The sequence below is a fragment of the Antechinus flavipes genome, chromosome 3 (genome assembly GCF_016432865.1).
Source record: "Antechinus flavipes isolate AdamAnt ecotype Samford, QLD, Australia chromosome 3, AdamAnt_v2, whole genome shotgun sequence".
Taxonomy (NCBI): domain Eukaryota; kingdom Metazoa; phylum Chordata; class Mammalia; order Dasyuromorphia; family Dasyuridae; genus Antechinus; species Antechinus flavipes.
The window spans coordinates 218,188,947-218,215,753 of NC_067400.1; positions in this window are offsets into that span (position 1 = coordinate 218,188,947).

Below are 26,807 nucleotides of genomic sequence, written 5' to 3' on the forward strand. Positions count from 1 at the left end.
CCTTCTATGACTCTAACAACTTCCTGATATGATAGAATAATACATTTGCAGTTTCAGAAGACCTGAGATACCATCTAGTTTATTTCCTTAATTAAAGAATAAATGAATTAATGAGCAAGCATCACAAACAGGTTTTGAACATGTCTTCTGACTCAAGACCTGAAGCTCTTTTCATTCTGCTCTCTTGTATCATAGCTTTTATGCTTCCTGAATATTTTTCTATGTATTCTTGTTAATCTTTATCAAAGAAAATATTAATAATTATTTTGTGTTCTGAATTTAGGTCTGTCTAGCAAGGAACATTTTATTAAAATTTCTATTAAAATAATTTTAAGCTAGCTTTGTTTGACTTTAATTTTTTTAAGTATATAGTATATTTCTTGGTGATTTAAAGTTGTCATTCTCAATGAACAGATTGTGGATTCTATTGATATGTATTTTTGCCTTTCAAATACTTGCAAGAAATTTTCTTATGCTATTTTCTAAAATATATTTTTTTCCAAAATAAGATTTTTAAGTTTTTTTTTGGTTTCTTTATAATTTTGCAATTATCTCACTGCATTATATTTGGGCTAACTTTCTGAAAGTCCTCCAGAAGGACATTGGTCTCAACAGGATAGACAACGTGAGAATGGACAAGAATAGAGTCCTAATTCTAATTCCTAATTCTAAGTCCCTAATTATAATTCTAAATCCTAATTCTAACCCTTATTTTTATTTTTCTTCCTTCTGAACCATTATGAAATGTTTAACTATCACATTATAACAAGAGATGTCTTGTAGAATTCATTGCCTTGATTTTCCTTCCAATTGAGATTTTCTACCAATGATCCATGTATATTAGAATCAGAGTACATTGTATCCATGGGTGAACCCAAGCAGCTTAGTTAACCTTCTTTGACTCAGTTTCCTCATCTATAAAATGAGTTGGAGAAGAAAATGTCAAACCATTATCTTTGTCCCCCCCAAAAAAAAGAAAAAAAAAAGAAAAAAAAACAAAAATAGGGTCACAAAAAAATTGGACACAACTGAAAATGACAACATAGTACTTAACTTTAGCGACTTTCACCTCCAAAATGTAAAAGTTTTTTAGAGACCCTTCATAAACCAAGTAAAACTTTGAACCAAGATTCCCCATGACATTGAACTCACACAAAACAAATCTAATCTTGGGATTTTGATACCAAGAGGATCATTTTTTAAAAAATTATTGAATCTTAAGGGTTTTACTCCTGTGTAATTTCTCAGATTAGGTATAGTTCAACTATTAGGTATAGTTCATATCTGTTTCCCCAAATGGTCCCAGTACCTGCATTTGAATTCAATGTACAATATTATTCATTGATTTCAGTCACTATGCAGAAAGTGCATAAGATATAAAGTACTCATAGGAATCTATGAACAAAAACAAAAACATGAAATACATTATATTTTAACTGAAAAGTAAAGATTCTTTGGAGACTGCTAAAACAAAAACAAAACAAAACAAACAAACAAAAACTCTTGCCATTCATCTCAGACCTGCATTATATAAACCACTAAAGGCAAGAAGTATAGAAAATAGACAATATTTTAAAATTCTGAAACTCAGGAATGTTAAAATCAGTGAAATCTTAACCTTTGGTATTACCACAAAGGTAATTCCTCAAACTTATGAAAGTCCACTTCCAAACTATTTCCTCTAAGGTTACATGAAGAACCTGTCTACTTTACTGTGTGCTATTAAGAAGTCCATACTAATGGTCATTATTTTCAATAACCCGGGTTGCTGTAATATTTTGAGCATAGAAAAACTGTTCTTGACAAGTCTATTCTTTTTTTGTTGTTTTGAAAGGGAAACACAAATTCAAAAGCAAATGACCAGAAACCTATTCCAGCCACTTTCTTACCTACTACCCTGCCTAGATCTGTTGAAACCAGATTCTGACCTGAATATTTCATGCTTTCATGTCTGGAATTCACACCAAGAGAGATTGTTAGTGTCCTGAATGGTGAGTGGTTCACTCATATGGTTCATTCTATCTAGATGATCAGGACCAGGCTTTATTCTATACATTGTAGCCATTTCCTTATTTCCTACCAAACATGGAACTTTGCCTACATTCCCTCAGCCCAGCTTTCCTGGGTCAGAACCTAGAAAAAGAATATTACCATTGATACGAGGAAGGGTAATTCATTCTATTTCACTAGTCACTCTCTTTGTGACTTTCCAAATCCTCCTCCTTAGTCATTACTTCCTTCTATGTGTTTTCTTCTACTATTAATTTTTTATTATTTTAAAATTTTATTTAATATTTCCTCCAGTTATATTTAAGACAATTTTACAGTTGTTTTTAAAACTTTCAAACTCCATATTCTCTCCCTTATCCTCATCCCTAACCCTCATTAAGAAACCAATGTGAATTTATGCAAAACATGATCATAAGTCATGCTTTGAAAGAAAGCATAGGTTTCCCATATAATAAAAAAAGAAAAAAATTCACCATTCTCCCTGCAATCTGAAGATCAGTTTTTTCCCTGGATATATAAAGGATTTTTCATCATAAGTCCTTCAGAGTATCATGGATTATTGTATAGCTGAGAAGTCATTTGTAGCTTATCATCCCAAGAAATTTCTATTGCTTTATATATAATACATCTCACATTGAGTTCATGGAAGATTTTTCAGGTTGTTATTGTTGTTGTTGTTTTTCTGAGAGCATCCTGTTAATCATTTCCCATAGCACAATAATTTTCCATGACAATCACATACCACAATTTATTCAGTCATTCTCCAATTGATAGGCATTCACTCAATTTTTTAAGCCCTGAGAAGAGAGCTGCTACCAATGTCTTTTGTATATATAGCTCTTTTTTTCCCTTTTGTTAAAAATTTCTTTTAGTATTCATGTCTAGTAGTAATATTGTTAGGTCAAAGGATATGTATGATTTTGTAGTCCTTTGGGCATAGATATTATCTATTGATCATTTATCAATGGGGCATGGCTCTTATTTTTTTTTATAATTTGACTCAGTTCCCTTTATGTCTGAGAAATAAGATCTTATCAGAGAAACTTGCTTCAAAATTCCTTTTACAATCATTATTGCTAATCATATTTCCCTTCGTTTATTCTATTCTCTCTCTCCTTTTACTCTATTCCCTTCTCACAAGCATTTTGTTACTCATCACTCCCTTCCCATATTCCATCCCTTCCAACTTTCATGAAGGGTAAGATAAATTTCTGTACCCGCGAGTATGTATGTTATTTCTTCTTTGAGCCAATTCTGTTGAGAGGAAGGTTCACTCACTCCCACTCTTCTCTTCTTCTTTCCCTCCACTATAAAAGCTTTTTCTTACTCTTTTTATGGCAGATAATTTACAACATTCCACTTCTTCCCTCCCTTGATCTTAGAACATTTCTTTCTTGCTTCTTAATTTAATAATCTTTCATATATTTTTCCTTCATATTCAATGCATGCCCTCTGTCTATATATATACAATCTTTCAAGTTGTCATAATAATGAGAAAGTTCTAATAAGTTGGAAGTATCATCCTCCCGTGTAGAAATGTAAGCTGATAAACCTTATTAAGTCTCTTATGATATCATTTTCCTGATTACCTCCTTATGCTTCTCCTGTGTCCTATATTTGAAAATCTAATTTTTCTATTCAGCTCTGGTCTTTTTACCATGAATGATAGAAAACCCTCTATTTTATTAAATTTCCACCTTTTCCCCTTAAGGATCATATTCAGCTTTGCTGGATAGCTGATTCTTGGATGTAATTCTAGCTCCATTGCTCTCCAAAATATCACATTTCAAGCCTCCGGTCCTTAAATGTAGAAGGTACTAAATCATGTGTTATTCTGACTGTGCTCCATTATACTTGAATTGTTTCTTTCTGGATGCTTGCAATATTTTCTCCTTGACCTGGGAGTTCTGAAATTTGGCTACAATATTTCTGGGAGTTTTCATTTTGGGATCTCTTTTAGGAGGTAATCAGTGGAATCCTTCAATTTCTATCTTACCCTCTAATTCTAGAATATCAAGACAATTTTCCTTGATAATTTCTTGAAAGATGATGTCCAGGCTCTTTTTTTTTTTTGATCATGCCTTTCAGATAGACCAATAATTTTAAAATTTTCTTTCCTAGATCTATTTTCAAGGTCAATTGTTTTTTGTTTTTTTTTTTTTTTCAATTGAATCATTTCACATCCCCCCCCTATTTTTCATTAATTTGTTGTATTTCCTTTTGCATCACTCATTTTTTTCCTAATTTTTCCTCTATCTCGCTTATTTGATTTTCAAAATTCCTTTTGAACTTTTCCATGGCTAATTGTTATTTTTCTTGGAGGCTTTGGATGTAAGAGCTTTGACTCTGCCATCTTCTGAATGTGTATTTTGATCTTCCTTGTCATCATAGTAACTTTCTATAGTCAGAAACTTTTTTGTTGACTACTCATTTTCCTAGTTTATTACTTGGCTATTAACTCTTTGTTAAAGTAGGGTTCTGTTTCCTGGGTAGTGGGGTGCATTATCCCAAGCTTCAGGGGTTTTGTGCAGCTGTTCTCAGAAATTCTTCTAGGGCCCTGACTCACAAGCCCTCTTTTCTGTCTGCTAAAGCAACAGAGTCATGGTTTGCTTATGCTGAGACTGGGGGCACAGCTGCACTGCTGTGACCTGCACTGGGATTGGACACTGCACTCCCACTCTCCTATGGACTTTTTGTGCTGACATTTCAAGTTTTCTTTCATGTTTCTGGACTAAAAGCTCTGGAAGCCAGCAGTACTGCCACTGATTCAGAGATTCTGTTTTCCTAATGCTGGGACTGGGGCTGAGATCAGAGCTACACTGGTGTGCCCTAAACTGGGATTTTACAATGAACTTTCTACCCTGAAGTAACAGACCTTTTCTATTGACCTTATAAATTGCCTTTCACTGGAAAATATTCAGCTCCATCATTTGGGCTGTTCGGATGCTCTAAAATTTGCTTGGAATCACTATTTAAAGACTTCTGCCCAGTTTGGGGAAGAAATTGGGTGAATTCATGTCTTTACTCTTCCATCTTGGCTCTGCCTCTCTCTATTAAATTATAATGACCTTGATAACAAAAACATCTTTGCTTTTAAATTTGCATTCCTGTAATTTAGCAGATAATAAGTCTTTAATAAACTTTATTTATTCATTCATTCACTTGTTCACTCATTGAGAAACTGGGAATTTAGGAACTTTCCTCTAAAGCTCACTTCAGCAAATAGTCTATGCTGATCAAGAGGTAGAGAAGAGGACAGGACACATTTTTGTCTTCCCTTCTCTTGCTATAATATGGTTTGGAATTCAAAGGTAAAGAAAATGCACAGAAGGTACTTTTTTTTAAACTTGTTTGTCTTCATATATCACAAGGGAAGAAGCTTCTCTTTCTGTACCTCCATCAGTCAATAATCAAGAGACATCTCTAGTATCTTAAGAAAAAACTGTTCATAATAATATTCTATTAACTATTATGGATCTGGGTCTCTTCTGATCAATACTTCCCTTTTCCTTACATATGACAATTCTTCAAATCTAGGCTTTGAGGGTAATAAAAGTGAAAGCAAATAAAGTAATATAAGTCTCTCAGACATTATACTTCATAGCTTACATTTGTATTTGATAACTCAGTTCTGCAAAGAAAAAATAATATTTCTTCTTTGAAGAAGGAAAATTATAATGGTCCACAAAGAGTTGAGCTTCTGTAATATGAATTCCCACCTTGTAGTTGTATGACACACTAGAGCATTAGCAGTTATCAAAAGTAGAGATAGTAGAATTTTCAAAAAAAAAAAAGTTTAATTAATATTATGTTGAAAAATGTTATATATACCAAACATTTTATTTTATTGAGGAATTTGGTAGAAGATATTATGTATTTAGAAAGTGAGCTCTGCATAAGAGCTATAAACAAGAGCAACTTGCTTAAACTACAGTTTAAGATGAGTATTGGCTAACTTTGTACTAGTGTTTTTTTCTTGCTACAATCCAAAAACTCTCTGGAGAAAATAGAGTAATAGAAAACTATAGAATATCTTCCTAAATATAATTGCTTTCTCTTCTTGACCTATAGTTGGGAGAGAAAAAAGAACTCTTCAAAAAGCATGGTGGGAAACAGTATGGCAGGAATCAATGTTTGAAAATTAAAAAGAACCAAAATGTTAGAGAGGGTGATAGATATATGGATAGACAGTTAGGTAGGCAGATAAAAGGAAGTGATGAGATAACAATGTAATGTCAGAACACCTAGTTGGAGGATTGTAAACATGATTCTCTTCATTCCCTTTTCCAGAACCATAGCAATTCACTTTGATTCAACAAACAACTATTATGTGCCAGATATATGTGAGATGGGATTATAAATCCTAACAACTGTAGTTAAAAAGAAGAAAGAAAGAAAAGACAGAAATGAAATAAGTTTCTGTCAGGAATTTTACATTTTCTGGCAGATATACAATATAAAATATATAGGATGGTGTGTGGGTGTGGGTGGGTGTGTGTACATGTACATATATGAAAAAACACTATAAAGTAATGATGAGAGGATACTTATAACTGGATAAATCTGGAAAGGTCCCATATAGGCCATAGTATTTGTGCTGGATTTTGAAGAAAACTAGGATTACAAGAAGTTGAAATGAAAAGAAAAAAATTCCAAAGAGTTGGGAAGGAATGAAGATGAGAAAGGTTATACAAAGACACAGAGTCAGGAGACAGAATATTTTGCATGGGGAACAGCAAATTAACATCCAGAATAGTATTGTGAGAAGAGTGATTTTACAGGCATCCATAATGGAAGGAAAAGAAAGCCTACTAGAAGTAAGAAATGAACCCTTTCAACACTGTGGACTAGGATGTGAATCTGTTCTGTGTCTTTTCCTATATTAAAAAAATTGATTTTATATTTGAAAACCCATGAATTGTTTAAAAGAATAATTTCTATTTCCTTTGGGAGTGTTCCCCATATTCCCATAGTTCACCTAGTCAGTAGAGGAAAGACAAACAAATGCAAACTTCTCCTAAAGTTAAGCACGCTCTTCAAGTTAGGATGGCATCTCAAACACACTTACTTTAAATTCCCTGACAGAATATGAAATATCAAAGAACAATAACAACAGTAAATTTTTCCTATAAATGGAACAGCTTGTTCTAGAGCCCAAGACCTTCTTCTGCCTTTCAGCCATTGGCACTAATTCATGCCTATGCCCCCAGTTCTTGGATGTAGTACTGGCCTAGGTATTTACATTCTTTTTCTTCTCTTTGTTGTACCTGAAAAATGTCTACATTTTCAAAGATACTTTATTAAAATTTAGTTACAGGGTAAAATAGACATCAATTAATCTCAATCTATCTTTTCAACAATCAGCCACCATGTTGCCTTGGAAAAAAGAAGCTTCTTGTACTTTCCCACATCTCACCTATAATTCATTTCCTTTGTGCTTCCAAGCTGGAAACTTCCTGTCATTTTCACCAACTTCCAAGACACTTGCTATCTACATACCATGGACAAGTCAATTAATATAACTGGGGTCTTAGTTTTCTTGCCTTGTGACTCTAGGTCTATGATTGCTTTATTCTCTCGCTGTGCCTCCAAATGAGCAAGATTCCAATCTGTTTGATAAATCATGGTTCACATAGGGGTTGCAGGGGTGAAAAACTTTATACTGAAAAGCCCTGCAGAGCATAATATCACAGAAAAAGCTTAAGAGACATCAGGAATATGGTAAGATACCAGGATATTTTGAATCATTTAGGGGAGAGGAGAGGACCAGTTTGAAGTATTTCTACCCTATCACATTTACAGTTAGTACTTTCTACATTGTAGCTGTGATTTTGCCCTTAGTATAGACTTTTGAGAGCTACTTTATAGGGATAATACATCTATGAAGTATTCAGCCTAATAAAAAACAAAGACCATTTTCAATTTTTTAATATAAATATAAAAATCCAGCAATGTTCAATGGCAATCCATTTCAATTTTATAGGCAATTGTCATCATTGGTAGTTTTCAAGGTACTAGAAATGTGATGTTATTTGAAAAGAATATTTGGAATTTGAAAAATGCTCTATGATCACATTGTACTTTGTATTTTATATGTCATAGAGATGTAGCTGTTTGCTCTCTTCTTTAATGAACTTATATATATATATATATATATATATATATATATATATATATATATATATATATATGTTTCCCTCTGCAATACATTTTAAAAATAAGAGACTTATAATAAATTATTTTCTTTTATTTCTCAATGTATTACTAGCATGCCTTTCTAAGTCATGCTTTTGCATACTAATAATTTCCTGCCAATCAAAAGACCTTGGTCCTCTCTGTTTCCATTATGAGTCAACAAATGGAGTTTATTGATCCAAACACTGTGATCTGTAGATTTCAGTTTTCATCAAAATGAGTTTCCATGGTTGTTTAAATTAAAGAGTGGCAAAGTCTCAGAGTTTTGCAAAGAAGACTTTTGTGAATTGTGTATATTTCTAAACAAACCAAACTGCTCATTACTCAAGATATTTTGGACAATTCTACATTTATAGGAGACTCAAAGATGTACAAAGTACATGAGTTGATCCTCCAGGGAATGCTCATTCTAGGGAAATTCCATGATATAGTTCCTTTTTTTTTTTTTTTTTTGAAATTGTATTCACTTTTAGCAGATGACTGGATGGGGAGTGTTTAGGTATGCTTGTATAAGGATTAGTATAAACCTTGCTTCTCTATAATGCTTCCTTGAGGAGAAATATTTAATTGGGTCAATTCTGAACTACAGTTGTACTTCAATTAACTGGCATGGCTAATTAAGTTTTCTGGTTAATTGAGTGAAACTTCTTGTGATGAGGATGCCCCTGCACAGGATACAAGGACAAGCACATAAGGAGTTCTTTCAGGTGTGTAGGATATTACTGGTTTATCTCTCAGTTCTTTATTCTCTGAAATAAAGCACTTCCCCAATCCCTGATCTTCAACATGGTCACCAGAGCATCATCTTCAGAGTAAATGAACACAATTTGAAAGAGGCCTCATGAAATATAAAGCTCAATTTCTCTCTGATGACTATAGCTAAGCGGATTAAACCTAGAAGAAAACATGATATCTTTCTCTAAAACTTTTCATGCATAGGAAGCAGAAGACTTCAGAAATCATGAGATGTCTTATTCCCAAATAAAATTTCATTAGAAATAAATCAGTCAGTAAGAATTTATTAAGCACTTATAATTTGACAGTTACTATGTTAATTGTGTAAGAATACAGGAAAGGCAGAAAGAGAGCAGCTCCTAGAAAGATTTAAATACCAAAGACAAATTTTGTCTTTAATGGGAAGTCTCTAGAGTTTACTGACTGAATGCTGGCAAGGTTTGTAGGGAATGATATGATCAGACCTGAGTTTTAGGGAAATTGTTTTCATGATTGTGTGAAGGATAGAGGAGTTAATGAGATGCTTGAGACAGTGAGGCAAAATGCAAAGTTATTGCAATACTGCAAATGAGAAGTGACAAAGACCTGACCCAAATCCTTAAGTATAAAAAAAAGGTATGGATGTAAAAAATGTGATGGAAATAGAAATAACAAGATACTATAACTGCTTTAAGAGTTAACCTGAGTAAGTAGAAGAATGATTGATGATGGTAATTCCCATGACAGTAATAGGGAAATTTGAAAGAGAAGTGGGTTTGAGGGTAAGGAAAGAAAAATAGTTGTTTTAGACATCCTGAGTTTAAGAAGTATCTGAAAGTTGAGATATTTCTGTAAAACAAATAAAGGAACAATTGTAAAATCCTCAAATCACAAAGTATAGAATTATAATCATGTTAATATAACATCTTATCACATAATATTTAACATATTGTATGTATCACATATCCTGCATTATGTTGTATGACATTATATCACATATTTTATTACACTAACAATAGATTTAGAGGTATAAAGAATCTTAGAGGCTCATTTAGTATATATCCACATGTGTATAAATATGTGTGTATAAATACATGTTATATAAAGAATATATAATTCATTATCAAAAGTATGCAATATATGTAAATTATTGAACAAATGACAAATCATAAATAATTATACATGGTACAGCTAAGTGGTACAGTGGATAAAGTGCCAGACTTGGAATCAGAAACACTCAACTTCTTGTTTCAAATCTGACCTCAGACACTTATTAGTCATGGGAACTCTATTTGCCTCAGTTCCTCATTTATAAAATGAGCTGGACAAGGAAATAGCAAACAACTCCAGTATCTTGCCAAGAGAATCCCAAATGTCACAAAGAGTTGGACATGCCTAAAATAATTAAAATGATTGAACATAAACAAAATAGCTATTGTACGTTTGTGTAGATAGATAAACATGCGTATATATTGTTATATATAGACATTTATATATGTGATATTATACATATACATATACATATATATTCATATATAATATATTAGAGGAAGGGGTAGATAAATCTATGGCTTATCTATTTGTCTGTATGTGTTTTGGTGTGATACACACAAATATGTCTCAGTTTTAATTTCCCTTCAAGATCTCTTATCTAAATTATTTTATAATCATTATTCAGAGTAATGGTTTGGAATATCTAAAAATTATTCAATCATCAAAGAAAGGTTATATTTTATTCATTCTGCCTTATATACTTTGATGAATTTGTTATTTTATCTATATAAGTAGTCCTTCCAACAATTCAACTAGGTCTAATGACCTCCTACCACTTCTGTCAATATTCTCCTATTAATCTGCTACTTGGGGATGAGCCAATGAGTAGGTGGAAAATATCTTAAATGTCTTTTGAGGTTCTGTGAATATCAATGGAGCAAGAGACTCTGTATTACTTATGCCTTACCATGCATGTTTTGCAAAATAAGAACAACAACAAAAAAAGAATGCTAACAAAAAGAGCAATATGAAGTAAGACAAAAAATAATGTCTATTGACACAATGTCCAACTTCTGCAAATACATGTATTTTAAATTACATAAGATATGAAAGATGTCAACATTTATTAATGAGACTTAGGAAAGGAATTTCTTATTTTTGAGAAAAACACATAATAAATGGATTACTACATTAAACATAAATTGAATACTCATGTACCTTAATGTTTTCTCTTTTTCATTATAAAGAAGTGAGTTAATAGTTATAGTTTTTTAAAATAGACATATTTTGTTTCAATGCTTAATATTTAATTGCTATCTAGATGATAACATTTGTAAAGTTTTAAAAGAAAACCTTTTTATATTATTAAATTTTTCTCTTCTTTAAAATGTAGAGATAATATGCTTTTAATATTGTTTAGGTATTAATGTCTTTATTAACTAGAATATACTATTATAAATTATTTACATAAACTGAGAATATTTTGTAGAGGGCTGAAACTCCAAAAAGGTATGCTTGAATCAGACAACCTAGCACTTAAGGCTAATTACCTATTCATTGTGAGATAATTACTCTATTAGCATATATTTGGATAAATGGCTCCTCTCACTGTTGGTGCTTACTGAATGTTTGGTGTTAGGATAATCATAGGCAAGGATTGGAGGGTTGGGGGGAGAGAAGCCAGAATCACTTGGCAGTAGGACCAGAGAGGCTGAAGACTTTGGACTCCAGAATCTATGATACATCTTTGGCAAGCCACGTGGCAACTTACCTACCTCATTCACTTCTCCCCCTAAAGACCAAGAACTTTGATTTATCCTGATTCTCACTGACCCTGAGGCCCTCCAAGGAGCTAGCCCATACACTACATTTGGCACCCAACATGGACCAAAGACCCTAATTTCATTGAAAAAGTCCCTGTGAGCAGGAAATAGGGTGAGTATTTTAATAGACAGAGAACTTACTTTGTTAAGAGCTAAATTAGTAACTTTTATTTTCTGACTGAATGAGCAGATATTAGGAAAAGATTCTCTCCTCCACCCCTGCACTGAGGGAGCTCTATAGAAAGCATACTTAGACTTTTAAAAAGGCAAGATGTACTTGTAACTTAGGAGCAGATTGGTGGACTCTTGGATACATTAGAATGCACATTCCCTTGGTTCTTCAAGGAAGAAGAAATAGAGATAGATAATTGGAAACTTGTAGGAGATCAACTATGTGACTATTATAATGATAATGGTCCTGATTCAATTTCTAAGGAAATATTCTATATGTACAACTTAATACAATTGGCTTTAAAGAATACCACAAGTTCTAGAAAAAAGAAAAGTTTTAAGAACAGCCAGATGAGGAAGTGTTAGGAGAAAGAGGAAGAGAAAGGAGAGATTAATTGAAATATCAGCAGAGGGCATGAGGAGTTAAGTGAATTTGAAGGGCCTAGTGATTCTCACTCTCACAGTCCAGCTTCAACTCTTTCTACACCAGAGCAAACTCTTGGCCTTTCCCCAACAACTTCACCCTCCTGGGTGAAGGGAGGAGGAGGAGTGAGAGGAGCAGTGATATCACCAGCACCTCCCCCCCCCAGCAATCACTCCCTTCTATGATTCAATTGCAAAAGACGCTACTTAAAGCCAAAGAGCAAGGGCAGAGTTCAGCTGATTTGAGAACAGAAATGTATCCTGTGATTGAAGAGTTTAACTCTTCAGGTCAAGAAATCTAGAAATTATCAAAGATCTGAAAAAGGTTTGCACTCTTTTTGGGGCTACATCATCTTATATTAAGATGTTATTACAGAACTTGGCTTGTGAAATTTTAACCCCTAGTAACTAGAAATCTATAACAAGGACATGGTCAGAATCCGGACAAAACTTGTTATGGCTTTTTGAATATAGTGAACTCTGTAGGATACAAGCCCAATGAAATAGGAAAATTGGAGTTAATACACTGATCATTTGTGACCAATTAACAGGTATAGGTTCTTATGCAGACACTTCAGCACAGATTAATTACCCCATAGCAGCATATGAGCGAAGTGCTTCTGCTGTTATCAAAGCATGGGGCTTTATCCCATGTAAACGAGACAGAGGAGAGGCCTTCATGAAAATTGCACCATGTCCAAATGAACCCTTTGCTGATTTTGTGGGTCATCTGCAGACTGCTGTTATACAAACCATTGGTGAAAATGCAGCAACAGAAATTATGATAAGGCAACTTGCTAAAGAAAATGTTAATGTGGTTTGTAAAAGAATTATAGTAGGATTACATAAAGATGCTTCTTTTAGAGGAGATCATAAGATGCTGTGCCACAGTGGGCACAAATACCTTTTATAGCCAGGCTATGATGCAGATTTCCCAAGATCTAAACATGGGAAGACAGGGTCCCTTTTGCCAAAGAACTTCCAGAGAGACTTGTTCATACTTTCCATGTGGTAAAATGGGGCATCTGAAAGCTCAATGTTGGCATAGAGACAGAGTGAGAAAACAGGTTGGGAGAACAAGACCCAAAACCCCATGTCCAAAATGCAACAGAGGCTTCCATTGGTCATCAGAATTTAGACTGATTCAGGGAAATGGGATGGAGCGCCCAGCCCCAGGGCCCAAAACAAAAAACCATTTGGGGCATGATGGCAGCTGACGTTACACCCAGAGAGAACTTTAGAAGTTCAGTACTCAGACATGACCAATCAGTCAAGAAGCAATATGATGGGAGAAAGGAATTACATAACCAATCATAAGTTCAGTACTCAGGCATGACCAGTCAGCCAAGAAGCAATCTGATGGGAGAAAGGGATTATATAACCAATCAGCCAGGAATCAACCAGATGGGGAAAAGGGATTACAACTGGGGAGAATAGAGTCGTATGCAGCTGGGAATACTGAGATAACCTCTGGAGAAGTGAAATCTGTTCCTTTCCAGCCTATGGACCCTTGCCACCAGGCACAATAGGCTTGACCATTTCACCTCCTGAGAGTACTTACAGGAGTTCATCCTGTACACTGTACAGTGTTCATCCATACACTGATTTGGGAAACTGGGGAATGTATAGATAATATCCCAGTCATTAATACAGATAGACAATGTGTGACTTATCAACTAGGAGTGGTAGTAGCATCATGTTGACTGTTACATACCCCTAATAGGCAATCTGATGATAGTTGACCAGATTCTGACTCCAAGCAACAGAATCTGGGAATATTCTAGACTGCAGCAGTTACAGCTGCCTGGCCTATGCTCACTATCTATATAAATGGCATACCATTAGAAGGATTGGTAGATACAGTGCAGATTGTACAGTCATTAGAGGTATCAAGTGGCCCAGTCACTGGCCAAAGAATAAGGCAGACACCTATATGTCTGGCGTAAGAGAATCAATAGCAGCTGAAATTAGTGCTACTCCTTTGAGATGGACAGGAGTTTTTACACCTTTTATACTTGAAAAAATCCCCATCAATCTGTGGGGATGAGACATTTTACAACAGTTAGATTACAAATGAGTACTGCAGCTTTTTAGGCAGGGCTGCTGTTGAAGGCCTGCCTGCACTCTCACCTGTTCCCATTCAATAGAAAACTGATACACCAGTGTGGATAGGACAGTGGCCCTTAGCTAGCAATAAAATTCATGCCTTATTAGATATAGTACAGGGGCAACTTAACCAAGATCACTTACAATCTTCTCTATGTCCTTGGAATTCCCCTGTATTCGTTGTAAGAAAGAAATCTGAAAAATGGAGAATGTTGACTGTTTTAAGAAAAATTAAATAAACAGATGGAACCTATGGGAACTCTTCAGCCTGGACTTCCATCTCCTACTCAATTGCCTAGAGAATGGCCTCTTTGGGTTATAGACATTAAGGATTGTTTCTATTCTATCCCTCTAGATAAGGAGGATATGAAAATATTTGCCTTTTCAATGACCAGCATTAACTTAGCTGAGCTGTTGCTCTTACTGCAGTAAGAAAAGCATTTCCAAAAGTTATGTTATTACATTATATGGATGATATTTTGGGATGTGCACCTGAGGAGCAAATGTTAGAAGCATGTCTACAAAAGGCCATGGAAATACTAAGGAATTACAAATTGCATATAGCTCCAAAAAAAAATTCAGATACATGCTCTTTTTCAACATTTAGGATATGAGGTATATCCTAAGGTGTTTACAATACAAAAACGTTTCTTAAGAACCGAGAAGCTAAACACCTTAAATGACTTTCAGAAATTGATAGAAGATACCCAATGGATGTGTCCAGTGTTGACCTTAACTGCCTATCAATTGTAACCATTATATGACATTTTTAGGGGAGACAGTGCTTTAAACTCACCACTCCAGCTTACAAAAGAAGCTCAAGAAGCTTTGAGAGAAGTTGAACTGGCAATGTGGTTGAGTCACTCAAAAAAACCTTGGAAATATCAGTTTTTGCAACAAAAGAGGCACCTAGAGCAGTCTTTCATCAAGGAGACTGTGTGATAGAGTTGGTGAACCTCCCGGCACAACCAGAACAAAGCCTTACTCCTTACCCAGTGCTTGTGGCTAGAATTTTATTAAAGGCCATTAAGTGAGCAGTACAGTTATCTGGGATAAGACCTGACAAGATATACACCTTTTATACCAATGCACAAGTTAATGTATGCAAGTGACAAATTTTATTGGCCACAGCTCCAAACTTTACACACAAGTCTCCATTAAAGATAACCTGACTATTACATAATTGTCAATGGATTCTTGAAGAAAAGGTTTCTAAGGTTCCTTTTAAAGGACCAACTATTTTTACAGATGCATCCAAACATAACATTTGTGCTGTATACTCTCATGACTTACCTATAAAGAGAGTAATCAGAACTCCTTTTCAGTCCACTCAGCAGAATGAATTGTATGCAATAATTCTCCTACTTATTATCCAGGAAATATAAATATAATATCTGATTCAGCCTATTCAGTAGGCTACTATTCAGTAATAAGAATTGCCAAAGCCCAAATAAAAATTTTACCTTACAATATATTTCAGCTCTTTAAGGAACTTCAAGAGCAAGTAAGAAAACATCCAGATAAGATTTATACCTTGCATGTCCACTGTCATAGTAGACTTCCAGGTCCTATTTTTTTATAGTAATTCAAAGGCAAATAGCCTTCTAACCATGTTGGCCAATACTCCTTTATTTCAGGAAGCCCAAGAATCTCATTCTAAATATCATCAGGCTGCCCGAGCTTTACATTTACAATTCGGGATAACAAAAGAGGAAGCTAGGAGCATAGTAAATACCTATACAGCTTGCCTTTGTTTCCACGCTCCTACACTCCCTCCAGGGAAGAACCCTCATGGTTTCAGACCCAATGAAATTTGGTAAATGCATGTGATCCATTATAAATCTTTTGGTCATCTGTCTTTTATCCATGTTATAGTAGACATCTTTTCAGGATTCATTTTTGCAATACCAGCAGCAAAAGAGACAGTCTAAGTGGTCACTGAATTCCTTATACAAGCATTTGCAATTATGGACATACAACAAAACAATAAAAGCAGATAATGGACCTGCATATACTTCTAAACATTTTGCACACTTTTGCTCACAGTATAAGATTTTACACACCACTGGCATACCCTTTAATCCTCAAAAACAGGCAATAGTAGAGAGGAGAAAGAGAGACAGTAAGACACTCCTCCAAAAACAAAAGAAAGGGGGAGCCACAGGCAACCCTAGAGAATTTCTAAATTTAGCTCTTTATACTATTAACTTCTTGATTTTTGACAAAGATGCACTGGCTTCAGCAGACAAGTTTTATAACCTACCTGAAGGGCAGTGTCCAGTGCAAGCAGCTCCACTATCTTTAGATAATCTTCAGATGATGTGGAGAGATCCAGAAAATGTGAATGGAAGGGACCAAATAGGTTAACTGCTTGGGGGAGAGGGTTTACTTGTATCTCTACAGATGGAGAAGGAATCACATGGGTCCCAATGAGCTGTATTTGCTTTGTCCTTCAAAGAGAGATAGAGCAGACCTTGAAATGAAGAAGAGCCAAGAAACATCAGGTGGTTCCATCACTGATTGTGCCCACCAATGAAAGAGCATTGCAGTTGTGGTAACTAACTCATGGACAGCAAAAATTGTTAATGAGATTGATGCAGGACTTGAAAACCCTCAGGAATCTTTGGAATCCCTGAGACATGATAAGATTTTTGCAAGATTTCAAAATCTGCAGGAATCATTAGATTCCCTGACATATTACGGGACTCTTTAAGGATTTCAAAATCTGTAGGAATCATCGGATTCCCTAACACATAAAAAGATTGTTGCAGGACTTCAAAATCTTACAGGAATCATTGGATTCCCTGACACATGAAGTAACAGACAATAGATTGGTTTTGGACTATCAGTTGCTGAAGAAGGCATATGTGTGATTGTTATTTACATACCCCCCTTTTAGGACTTCTGGAAATCTTTTGCAATACCATGTTGATTCATCTTGTTTGTTATATCACTATTTGCATGTACAATTCGTTTTTATTACACCACATTGAGCTGGCACTGGTTGTGGGGAGAGTGATCACTGCTAGCCTGTACTTTATTGCTATGTGCTTGTATAATACCTCCTATGTTGATGCATTTGTGTATACCTGTTTCTAGTAAGACCCTTCAGCCCTGAAACCCACTCACAATATCTGGCTTGACTCACCACTTACCATTGGTGTTTTTTCTTTCCCTTCCTGAGAAGTCAGGGAGGGCATGATCATCTCCTTTTTAGTGCTTTCACACCCCCTTCCTGAAAAGTCATAGAGGGCATAATCACCATGTACTAAAATAAAAGAAAGAGGGAGATGTAGAGGGCTGAAACTCCAAAAAGGTATGCTTTAATCAGACAACTGAACACTTAAGGCCAATTGCCTATTCGATGTGAGACAATGACTCTACTATCATATATTTCAATAAATGGATCTTCTTGCAGTTGATGCTGCCCGAATGTTTGGTGTTAAGATAATTATAGGCAAAGATTGGAGGGCAGAGGGAGAAAAGTCAGAGTCAGAGTCACTTGGTGGCATGACAAGAAGGAGAGAGGTTGGTGACTCTGGACTCCAGGATCCAGGATACATCTTTGGCAAGCCTCACAGCAGTTTGTCTGCTTCCTTCACTTCTCCCCCTAAAGACCAAGGGCTTTAATTTATCCTGATTCTGGCTGACCCCCGGGCCCTCCAGGGAGCTAGCCTATACACTAAAATATTTCAGGGTTTTTTTTTTTTTTTTTTTTTTTTTTTTTTTTTTTTTTTTTTTGCATTTCCTGCTGACATTTTAAAGTATAATGACTCACAAAACTTGTGATACAACAAAATTAAAGGATCCATCAGAATAATAAATTGAATGACAAATATTATTGAAAGACATAATCTTATTCTAATCTTAAGCCTATTTAGCTTTGTAGTATTTCAGAGTGATAGTATGTATATATATATATATACTTAGCTTTGTAGTAGTTCAGAGTGATAGTATATATATATACACACACACACACACACACACACATATACTATATATAGCTGGCCTCCAGAGTCAGGAAGGTTTGAGTTCATGTCCAGCTTTTCACACATAGGACAATTTGACCTTGATCAATTCACATAATTTCAGCTCAAGATTCCCAATTCATCCTTTCAACAAGTAGCCATTCATTTTCTAAATGTCTACATGCTATATACTATTTGGTTGTATATAAGAAATAATCATAGCTAAGGCTCTACCCTAAAGAAACTTATTAACTATTCTAAAGATATTTATACTCTTCAAAACTTAGTATTTACAAAAAGTTGAAATATCTTTTCAGCATTAACTTTAAAAAGACTAGATCATTTTCCAGGTGAACAAAAAATATGTTTTCATTTTTAAAGGGATTTGGAGTAGTCTGGGGGAGAAATAACTGAGTTCCTACCTTTACTCTACCAGCTTGTCTCTGCCTATTTGTTTTCACTTAAAAAAATAAACATTGAGTTACCGAGAAACAAAAAGTATGTTCCTGAATTAAAAATAGCATTGTTTCAAAAAACAATAATAACAGCAGCAACAAAGATGGAGTGTGTGTGGAGAGGGGTGGTGATAATAGAAGAACAAAGAAATATTCACTTTTTAAAAAAATTTATTTTAAACTTAAATACAAAATAGAAAAGGAAAAATATTGCCATGTGCAAAACATGAGAGGACTCAAAATGTGGAACAATAAATTTCCATTTCAAAAAAATTTATTCAATAAATACTACATGTTATATTCAGAACTATCTTTGCTTCCTTGTAGGTTTTCTTTTGTTCTCTGTTGTGTACCTTTTTACTTTATTCTTTTTTTTCTCCTTTCTTTCCCCCAATATGGCAAAGAGACTACCATCAAATATAGATATATTTACATAAACACACATATACATACATATACTCATGTAAGCACATACATATATAAATATACACACATACATACACATACACAAATATCTATAATCATAGATATTCATACACATTTACATAAGACCATTCTATGCTGATTGTCCTCTGTGTCTCTGACAATAGTTAACAACATCCTACATAAGTCCGAGTCTTTGCATATTTTTTTCTATATTCACCAACTCATCATTTCGAGTATCACACCAACATTCCAATTTCATATTGTCTAGTATTTTAAATAGTCTAAAACAATATTGATTAATATGGCTCACAGTGTAGTTTCCTTATTTTTTCTCTTATTTAAATATATTTTAGCTTTAACTTTATCTGAGAACAATTATCACCATAATATTGTTCAAAATATTTTCTCCTTGCCCTGGAGATTTCAGAATTTGATTATGATATTCCTATAGATTTCCCTCATAGGTCTTCTTTCAGGTAGTGATTAGTGAGTTTGTCTTTTCTATTTCTACCTTATCCTTCTGTTCTAACACTTGAAGACATTTTTAAAAATTATTTCTTTTATTATTGCATCAAGATTTTTTTTGTATACCCCAAAGAGATAATAAAGAAGGGAAAAGGACCTGTATGGGCCAAAATGTTTGTGGCAGCCCTGTTTGTAGTGGCTAGAAACTGGAAAATGAGTGGATGCCCATCAATTGGAAAATGGTTGAGTAAATTGTGGTATATGAATGTTATGGAATATTATTGTTCTGTAAGAAATGACCAGCAGGATGAATACAGAGAGGACTGGTGAGACTTACATGAACTGATGCTAAGTGAAATGAGCAGAACCAGGAGATTATTATATACCTCAACAATGATACTGTTTGAGGAAGTATCCTGATGGAAATGGATCTCTTCGATAAAGAGAGCTAATTCAGTTTCAATTGATCAAAGATGGGCAGAAGCAGCTACACCAAAGAAAGAACATTGGGAAATGAATATAAACTGTTTGCATTTTTGTTTTTCTTCCTGGATTATTTATACCTTTTGAATTCAATTCTCCCTGTGCAGCAAGAAAACTGTTCAGTTCTGCACACATATATCATATCTAGGATATACTGTAACCTATTCAACATGTAAAGGACTGCTTGCCATCTGGGAGAGGGGGTGGAGGGAAGGAGGGAAAAAGTCAGAACAGAAATGAATGCAAGGGATAATGCTGTAAAAAATTATCCTGGCATGAGTTCTATCAATAAAAAGTTATTAAAAAAAATTTTTTTTTTGATCATGGCTTTCAGGTTATCTGATTATTCTAATGTTTTCTCTTATTGATTTGTTCTTGAGATCAGTTATTTTTCTTATGAAATGGCTCAGTTCTCTTCTATTTGTTTTTTTTTTCCATTCCTTATATTTTGTTTTGTTATTTCTTGGTCCCTTATCACTCCTTTGGCCTCTCTTTGCCCAATTCTATTTTCAAGGAGTCACTTTCTTCTTTAATATTCTCTCTCTTTCCAGTTAACTTTCTTTCCATAATCTTCTTGCTTTTCTTGTATTATTCTTATTTTTTAATCCAATCTCTTTTATTTGATTTTCAACGTTCTTCTATGAATTCTTTTTGGACAGATGACCATTTGGTGTTACTCTTTAGGATAGATGAATCCATTTTCTCTATTCACATAGTAACTTTGTAGAATTAGGTCCTTTCTCCTTTGCCTGGTCATTTTTTAAAAAAATAAGAATCCATTAGTTTAAGCATCTCTAATTCTGAAATACAGGGATGGTGACATCAGGAGAACTAAAGGATGTCCCCATTGGCCTAGAACTAAAACCAAAAACTCCACTGTTTTGTAACTGCCCACAGCCAGCAGCATCCTTGCCCCACTGCTTTTTCAATCAAAAAGATTGGACCTGGTGTGGTTCCCTCTCACACAGTGTTACATCTCAGCCTGCTGCTCACCTGGGCATGGCATTTCTTATTAACTCAGATTGCCTGCCTCCCTACACTGTAGCTAGTGCAAAGGCTACTTCCAAAACCAACCAGCCCAAGGGCTTGCCACTTGCTGTTTCATTGGAACTAAATTGGAGTTTTTGATACTTCACAGTAGCCAAATGTCCATTTTGGTGTCTTTCTTCTCAGATTGTCACAGGAAAACCACTGCTCTGTGCTAATTTTTTTTAATTGTTCTATGTTTTCCCTGAAGTGAAATTTTGTCTTGTTTCTGAAAGAAATATGAGATTTTTTTTTGACCAACTCTTCAACCTTCCCAGAATCTTCTTCCAAAAATTAAAAAAAAAACTATTTTATGTGAGATGGGTTTTTTTTCACATGGAATAAATAGGAGGCAAAGGAGTAACCCAGAGAAATTAAGGTTTTAGAATGACCACAGATGACAATTGCATCTACTTTCCCTATATTTCAATATTTTGACAATCTTGGGTCAGGTATTACCCCTTTTACTACCACCTTGTACCCATTAATTAAATATTACAAGTAAAACATCAAAATTGGGGGGAAAGTGAAACAGAAATTGAACATTTATTCAGCATTAAGCATACTACCTTCTTTGAAGTGATTATTTTGTTTTCTAGCCTCTTTATGACCATTGAATTGTGAAAATCTGTGAAACTGGATTGCTCTCTTGTGTTTACTATGAATATTTAAGCAATTTTTATCAGTTTATGACATGAGGAAAACATATTAATATTCATACTAGAAGAATAACATAATTGTTCCATCCATATAATCTTCATAATAATAACCATAATTTTGCTAGTGATAAAAATTACTAATAAATTTACTAATGATTACCAAATATTCTATATATTATCCATCAAATACTCAAAGACAGCTATAATGACTCTTCTTCTGTTCTTAGGGCAAACAACTTTATTTTTTTAACCATTCTTATATATTATTTTAACCACTCTTCTGCCTTCCCAAAACTGGTTTGCTTCCTCTCAATATGTTCCAAGTTCTTAATATCTTTCTAAAGAATTGAAAAGATTAAGATTTATCCTGCATCATTTTCTTATTGATCCTATTTACAATTCATTTTGTCCTATAATTGTTTAAATCATCATCCTTTCACTCTGAACTTAGTTGAGTTCAGCTGGCCAGTTATCAATTAAGTTTAGAAATCCAGGTTTACTGCTAATCACAAATCTATTTTTACCTCAAGGAATTTTGCTAACCTTGGGACATATGTGTGAAATAAATGGAATCAGGCATTATGTCTTTACTCACCAAGCTATCTTTCAAGGATATCTTTCTTGCTATCCAAATGTTTTTGCCAATTTCACCTCTCAAACCATGAGTATTTTTAGTCTCATGAGAAAAGAAAGGTGGTCATTGTTAGCCCCCATTATAAAACTTGAATTAATCATTATTATTCTTTATCTCAACCCTGGAACTAATCATATTGTTCTGAATCACACATCATCTATTCTATTCTATTCTTTATTCTATACCATCCTTTTCCTTAGGTTCTTTGCAATCCAAGTAGCAAACTCCTAAAAATAAATGTTATCTTGTTCTTAGATCTGCCTGACTTTTTACTTTGTAAAACTTCAGTTGCAAAAGAGTCATGACTAAGAAAAGAGAATTTACTCCAGGTATAAACTGATAAAGTCAGAGAACAGTGCAACTAAGATTTCCCTTACTCAAAACAATAAGCTTCTATTAATATAATCTAAGATTTCATTAGCTTTTCTAACTAAAATGTCATCAAGTTGGTTCATACTGAGATTGATTTCCATTCAAATCCTCAGATTTTTTACATGCAAATTGTTTTTGGCTATGTACCCTTCCAGGAATATGTTATTGATTATTTGAACCCCACTATATAGCACTTTCTATTTATTCCCATTAATTCTTATTTTACTAATCTGAGGCAATTATTCTAGCCTGTCAAAATAGTTTTAAATGCCATTTCTATCATTCAGAACATTATTTATCCTTCCAGGTTGCATGACATTCACAATATGATAAGCATGCTTATCATAATTCTTGGGAAAAATCATAAATTCTTAGGAAAACAGATGATAAGATAGAACACTCATTTTGTCCACTAGATCTTTCTTCCCGTATTTGGTTCTAATTATTAATTAACATTCATTGGTTTAGTCATTCAATTAGCTCAGGAGCCACTGAGTCATATGATCATTCGATACAGATTAACTACATCTTGTCCAAAATAGAGTCATAAAAATGTCTATCAAATACTCTCCTAAAATTCAGTTATGTTTGATGCCTTTCATTCTGTGTCTTTCCCCACCTCCAAAAAGAAGGAAAAAGAAAATGAAAAATGAGGTCACAAAGTCATAGCCTGTTTTAGATGAACTTAAACAGGGTCACCATGCTCTCTAGTTCTATTTTTAAGTGTTTACAAGTCATTTTTAAAATAATAAATTGTAGAATTTTATTTCCCAGGAACACTTTACCCTTGAAGAAGACATTCCTTCTCTTTTTTATTCTTTTAGTGTAACTATCTACTGACTTTTCTTGTCTCTATCAAATATATATATATATATATATATATATATCATATTATCCTACGAAGTACATCTCTGGAAAAATGATCTAATAGAAAATAATCCATATATATATATATAGCATAAATGGATTTGGGAATAAATACTGCCAATCACATCTCCCTAGGGTTGTTTCATGGACTCAGGCATGGCTAATGATTCTCTAGAGTCAGAGAAAACACATTAATTTACTGCCTTTTTTTAATGCCTGATGTAGTCCAAATTTTTTAGCTGAAAGAAGAATCCTTTATTTTAAAAGTGGTAAAGCTAACAGCTTCAATTAAGAATCATCCATAATAGATTTTAAAATTCTTTTTTTAAAGGATATTCAAATTATTTTAAAAGTTTTAATCATATTTTAACATTTTTTCCACTTAAAACCTAAAGCTGTCTCTTTTAAAAGTTATTTTTGTGTGCATGTGCATTTTCCTTTCATTGAGTATTTATTCATCAAGCTGTTTTCCTTCTTAGTGTTTACTATCTTGATAATAGGTCAAAATCCAGAAGACCAAGTGGAAAAATATAAAATCTGAAATTATTCATTAATTATTCTTTGAACATCTTATGGCACTTGGTTTTTATCTCTGCTATGTAATTAACAGATTCCCCTTTACATTAGTTATTAACTTGCCAACTAGAGTGTGACACAGTGAAAAACATATTATATCTGTTAGTGTAGTCAGTGCTTGGATTCCATGCAATCTCCTATTTCTTTTGTGGCCTTGGAAAAAATAACTATTTCCTGGATATCAGTTTCCTTATCTGTAAAATGAGATGGTTGTTGTTCAGTCATTTAGTCATGTCTGAATCTCCATGACCCCATTTGGGGTTTCCTTGGCAAAATACCAATGTGGTTTTCCATTTGCTTCTTCAGCTCTTTTTTCAGTTGAGGAAAGGCAAATAGGGTTAAAAGATTTTCTCAGGGTCACACAACTAGTCTGAGTCTAGATCTGAACTCAGGAAGATGAGTCTTCCTGACTTCAAGACCAGGACTCTATCTACTAATTTACCTTTTTTACCTCTAAGTCTATAAATCCTGACAACAAAGTGACAAGGTGAATACAATGTTGGACCTAGAATCAGGAGGACCTGAGTAAAATCTAGTTTCAGACAATTATTGACTGTGTAATCCAAGAAAAGTCACTTCACCTCCATCTGACTCAGTTTCCTCATCTGGAAAATGAAGGTAATAATACCTCATTCTTTAGAGAGTTGTTGTGAGATAAAATCATATATTTGTAAAATATTTTTGCAAACCTAAAAACACTCTATAAATGCTTGTTATTTTTTTCAAGGTTTTACAAAGAACCATATATGTTTATATATACATATACATATAAGTGTATATATATATATAAACATATATTTAAACTGATGCTTAATGAATAAATAAATTAATATTTTTATAATCAGATTAAAAGCATGTTGTGATGACTCATCCAGAGTCAGGAATTCAGGTTAAGGGAAAATTCTTCAATCTTTATTGAAGTGAAGAGGTGAAGAAGGATTGCGATAACAATATGGGCAGACAGGAAGCCAGCTAGCAGAGGGAGATCAGAGGTCAAGGGCGGTCACGATAGCAATGCGAGCAGCTGTGACAAGATGCCAGCCAGCAGTCTCTCCTTCCTCTTCCTTTTCCACTCCCTTGCCTCCACCCACCAAAAACGTCATTTCCTATGCAACACATCAGGCCTTGCACAAAGAATGGGTGGGGGCCATTCTTTCTCCAAGCTTATATATTAATAGAGTATGGTCCAATTACTATTTAGCCTCATGTGCTTGGGATCTCAGTGCATCAACTCGAGCCTCAGCCCATTACAGCCTGTGGTAATAGATAGTATTAATATCTTTTAAGGAAAAGCTAACTTTTCTGGAAGTATGGGTTAGGATATTGTTTCTATGCCCTTTTTGTGGGTTTTCTTTCTGTTCCTCACCCTCCACATCTTTACAACACTATTTTACTCTTTCCTCACTTCTGCCTCTTAGAATCCCCAAGCTTCCTACTGAGCTCAGCTCAAATGCCTTTACAACTCACTTTTATCCTATACCCTACCTCAAAGTAACTAAGGCCACCATCTTTAAATTATTTTATATTTACTTTCTACATATTATATATAGGAGATAGTGTAATCTAATTTAATGAATAAAAAGTTGAAGTCAGGGCAGAAGTTCTATTTTTTTGTAACAAAATAACTAGTCATATATGTTCATATATATGTGTATAGTTATACAAATATATACACATATGCAAGAATGTCACACACATGTATATGTGTGTGTGTATTTTTCTACATAAAATATAAATTTTCAGAAGACTGAAATTCCTCATTTCATTCTTTGTATCCTTTAGATCTTAACACAGAGTTTAGTACATAGTAAGAACTTAATAAATGCTTGTTGATTGATAGATTCAAAAAGAAAGTTATGAAATGTTCTGTGATGGGGGAGGATCAATGAGGCTGATCATAGAGAAAACAATTGCCAGACTGTCAAACACAAATTCCCAGAAAATTAGAAGACAAGGGGAGCTTGCTCAGTCCCTTATTAATGTTAGTGCTTTCAGTCTGAGGTAACTTCAATGTTATCTTAAATTTGCTTGTCATTCCTATACCCTTCTTATCTGAGTTGCCCCTAAATTTTGATCTTATAACATCTTTGAAGTTCTCATCCATTTTGACTTTTTTGAATGGGAAGGTTCATGGGGTCACCAAATTCATTCCCTTTAATTAACAGATGAAGAAAATGAACTTCAGAGCAGTTAGATGACTTACCCAGGTTACAAAGTATCAGAGACAAGATTTCAAATCCAGGTCTTCAATAATGCCATATCCAACATGGAGGCAGACAGAATAAACAGTTTCAACAGAAAACAAAGAAAAGAAAAGAAAAAGCAAATCATAATAACAATCATTATGCTGAATACTTTGTCCTTTTCAGTTAATTTTCTATTTTTTTTTAATGTGGATGGTTGCAAATACTAGTGATCTGTAAAATCACACAAAAACATGT